The sequence below is a fragment of the Physeter macrocephalus genome, chromosome 11, assembly GCF_002837175.3.
Source record: "Physeter macrocephalus isolate SW-GA chromosome 11, ASM283717v5, whole genome shotgun sequence".
NCBI classification, from domain to species: Eukaryota; Metazoa; Chordata; class Mammalia; order Artiodactyla; family Physeteridae; genus Physeter; species Physeter macrocephalus.
Window position 1 is genome coordinate 96,403,686 of NC_041224.1, and position 4,504 is coordinate 96,408,189.

The 4,504-nt window shown below is 36.7% G+C and overlaps 1 long non-coding RNA gene across 1 annotated transcript in view; it reads left to right on the top strand.

The window, feature by feature from the left end:
- Positions 1-4,504, top strand: part of LOC102983482 (uncharacterized) — a 30,343-nt gene that overhangs the window by 13,398 nt on the left and 12,441 nt on the right. The gene's annotated exons all lie outside the window — the stretch shown is intronic.

Genomic DNA, 4,504 nt, shown 5'->3' on the forward strand with positions numbered 1-4,504 from the left:
CTTTTGTTTGTTGGGAGTTTTAAAATCACAGTTTCAATGTCAGTACTTGTGATTGGTCTGTTCATATTTTCTATTTCTTCCTGGTTCAGTTTTAAGAGACTGTACCTTTCTAAGACTTTATCCGTTTCTTCTAGGTTGTCCATTTTATTGGCATATAGTTGCTTGTAGTAACCTCCTACGATCATTTGTATTTCTGTGTTGTCTATTGTAACCTCTCCTTTTTCATTTCTAATTTTATTGATTTGAGCCCTCCTGCTTTTTTTCTTGATGAGTCTGGCTAAAGATTTATCAACTTTATCTTTTCAAAGAACCATGTTTTAGTTTCATTGATCTTTTCTATTGTTTTCTTTGTCTGTATTTCATTTATTTCTGCTCTGATCTTTATGATTTCTTTCCTTCTACTAAATTTGGGTTTTGTTTGGTCTTCTTTCTCTAGCTGCTTTAGGTGTAAGGTTAGATTGTTTACTTGAGATTTTTCTTGTTTCCTGAGGTAAGATTGTATTGCTATAAACTTCCCTCTTAGAACTGCTTTTGCTGTGTCCCAAAGGTTTTGGATCATTGTATTTTCATTTTCATTTGTCTCTAGGTATTTTTTTGACTTCCTCTTTGATTTCTTCAGTGATCCATGGGCTGTTTAGTGGCATATTGTTTACCTCCACGAGTTTGTGTTTTGTACAGTTTTTTTTTCTTGTAGTTGATTTCTAATCTCATAGCATTGTGGTCTGAAAAGATGCTTGATATGATTTCAGTTGTCTTAAATTTTCTGAGGCTTGCTTTATGGCCCAGCATGTGATTATCCTGGAGAATGTTCTGTGTGCACTTGAAAAGAAAGTGTATTCTGCTGCTTTCAGATGGAATGTTCTATAAATATCAATTAAGTCCATCTGGTCTAATGTGTCATTTAAGGCCTGTGTTTCCTTATTGATTTTCTGTCTAGATGATCTGTCCATTGATGTAAGTGGGGTGTTAAAGTCCCCCACTATTATTGTGTTACTGTCAACTTCTCTTTTTATGACTGTTAGCATTTGCCTTATATATTGAGGTGCTCCTGTGTTGGGTGCATATGTATTTACAATTGTTATATCTTCTTCTTGGATTGATCTCTTGATCATTATGTAGTGTCCTTCTTTGTCTCTTGTAACAGTCTTCATTTTAAAGTCTATTTTGTTTGATATGAGTATTGCTATTCCAACTTTCTTTTGATTTCCATTTGCATGGAATACCTTTTTCCATCCCCTCACTCTCAGTCTGTATGTGTCCCTAGATCTGAAGTGGATCTTTTGTAGATGGCACATATATGGGTCTTGTTTTTGTATACACTCAGCCAGTGTATGTCTTTTGGTTGGAGCCTTTAATCCATTTATATTTAAGGTAATTATCAATATGTATGTTCTTAATGCCATTTTGTTAATTGTTTTGGATTTGTTTTTGTGGGTCTTTTTCTTCCTTTCCTCTTTTGTTCTCTTCTCTTGTGATTTGATGACTATCTTTAGTGTTGTGTTTGGATTCTTTTTTTCTTTTTTGTGTGTGTATCTATTGTAGATTTTTGGTTTGTGGTTACCATGAGGTTTTGATATAGCAGTCTCTATATATACAAGATTGTTTTAAGTTGATGGTCTCTTAATTTCAAATGCATTTCCAATATCCTGCATTTATAATCTCCTCTTCTCATGATTGCAGGTTTTGGTATCATATTTGTGTGTGTATGATTTCCTACCTTTACTGTATGTTTGCTTTTACTGGTGAGCTTTCCCATTTGTAATTTTCTTGTTTCTAGTTGTGGCCTTTTCTTTTCCACCTAGAGAAGTTCCTTTAGTATTTGTTGGAAAGCTGGTTTGGTGGTGCTGAATTCTCTTAGCTTTTGCTTGTCTGTAAAGTTCATGATTTCTCTGACAAATCTGAATGAGAGCCTTGCTGGTTAGAGTATTCTTGGGTGTAGGTTTTTCCCTTTCATCACTTTAAATATATCATGCCACTCCCTTCCAGCCTGCAGAGTTTCTGCTGAAAAATTATCTGATTACCTTATGAGGAGTCCCTTGTATGTTATTTGTTGCTTTTCCCTTGTTGTTTTTAATATTTTCTCTTTGTCTTCAGTTTTTGTCAGTTTTATTAGTATGTGTCTCGGTGTGTTCCTCCTTGGTTTTATGCTGTATGAGACTCTCTGCACTTCCTGGACTTGCATGACTGTTTCCTTTCCCATATTAGGAAAGTTTTCAGCTATTATCTCCTCAAATATTTTCTCAGGCCCTTTCTCTCTCTCTTCTCTTTCTGGGACCCCTATAATGTGAATGTTGGTGTGTTTAATATCGTCCCAGAGGTCTCTTAATCTGTCCTCATTTCTTTTTATTCTTTTTACTTTATTCTGTTCTGTGGCAGTGATTTCCACCATTCTGTCTTCCAGCACACTTATTCATTCTTCTGCCTCATTTATCACGCTGTTGATCCCTTCTAGTGTGTTTTTCATTTAAGTTATTGTATTGTTCCACTCTGTTCTTTATATCTTCTAGCTCTGTGTTAAATATTTCTTGTATCTTCTCAGTCTGTGCCTCCATTCTTTTTCCGAGATCTTGGATCCTCTTTACTATCATTACTCTGAATTCTTTTTCAGGTGGATTGCCTATCTCCACTTCACTTAGTTGTTGTTCTTCTGGGATTTTATCTTGTTCTTTAGTCTGGAGCATATTCCTCTGCTGTCTCATTTTGTCTAACTTTCTGTGTTTGCGACAATTTTGTGTTAGTTTCAGGTGTATAGCAAAATGATTCAATTATCCCTCCCCACCACCTTTCCCCTTTGGTAACCAAAAGTTTGTTTTCTAAGTCTGTGATTCTGCTTCTGTTTTGTAAATAAATTCATTTGCATCATTTTTTAAGATTCCACATATAAGTGATATCATATGATATTTGTCTTTGTCTGACTTACTTCACTTACTGTGACAATCTCTAGTTCCATCCATGTTGCTGCAAATGCCATTATTTCATTCTTTTCTATGGCTGAGTAGTATTCCATTGTGTATGTATACCACATCTTCTTTATCCATTCACCTGTCGATGGACATTTAGGTCGCTTCCATGTCTTGGCTACTGTAAATAGTGCTGCTATGACAATTGGGGTGCATAAATTTTTTCAAATTCAAGTTTTCGTCTAAATTTCATCAAAAATTCTTAAGGGCTCCAAGAATGTAGGCCTGGGAATAAGCCAGAGAAAATGTCATTATGGCTAATATTCCATTGTATATATGTACTACATCTTCTTTATCCATTCATCTGTCAACGGACATTTAGGTTGCTTCCAAGCCTTAGCTATTGTAAATAGTGCTGCAGTGAACATAGGGGTGCATTATCTTTTCAAATTATGCTTTTTTCTGGATATATGCCCAGGAGTGCTATTGCTGGATCATATGGTAGCTCTATTTTTAGTTTTTTAAGGAACCTCCATACTGTTCTCCATAGTGGCTATACCAGTTTACATTCCCACCAACAGTGTAGGAGCGTTTCCTTTTCTCCACACCTTTTCCAGCATTCATTGCTTGTAGACCTTTATGATGGCCATTCTGTTTGGTGTGAGGTGATACCTCATTTCAGTTTTGATTTGCATTTCTCTAATAATTAGCGGTGTTGAGCATCTTTTTCATGTGCTTTTTGGCCATCTGTATATCTTCTTTGGAGAAATGTCTTTAGATCTCCCCGTTTTTTGATTGGGTTGTTTGTTTGTTTGATATTGAACTGCATGAGCTGTTCGTATATTTTGGCGATTAATCCCTTGTTGGTTGCATCATTTGTAAATATTTTCTCCCATTTTGTGGGTCGTCTTTGCGTTTTGTTCATGATTTCCTTTGCTGTGCAAAAGCTTTTAAGTTTAATTAGGTCCCATTTGTTTATTTTTGTTTTTATTTTCATTACTCTAAGAGTTGGATCCAAAAAGATATTGCTGCAATTTATGTCAAAGAGTGTTCTGACTACATTTTCCTCTAAGAGTTTTATAGTGTCCCGTCTTACATTTAGGTCTTTAATAATCTATTTTGAGTTTATTTTTGTGTATGGTGTTAGAGAGTGTTCTAATTTCATTCTTCTACATGTGGCTGTCCAGTTTTCCCAGCACCACCTATTGAAGAGACTGTCTTTTCTCCTTGGTATATTCTTGCCTCCTTTGTTGTAGATTAATTGCCCATAGGTGCATGGGCTTATTTCTGGGCTTTCTATCCTGTTAATTGATCTATAAGTCTGTCTTTGTGCCAGTACCACACTATTTTGATTACTGTAGCTTTATAGTGTAGTCTGAAGTCAGGGAGCCTGATTCCTCCAGCTCCATTTTTCTTTCTCAAGATTGCCTTGGGGCTTCCCTGGTGGCGCAGTGGTTGAGAGTCCGTCTGCTGATGCAGGGGACGCGGGTTCGTGCCCCGGTCCGGAAAGATCCCACATGCCATGGAGTGGCTGGGCCCGTGAGCCATGGCCGCTGAGCCTGTGTGTCCGGAGCCTGTGCTCCACAACGGAAGAGGCCACAGCA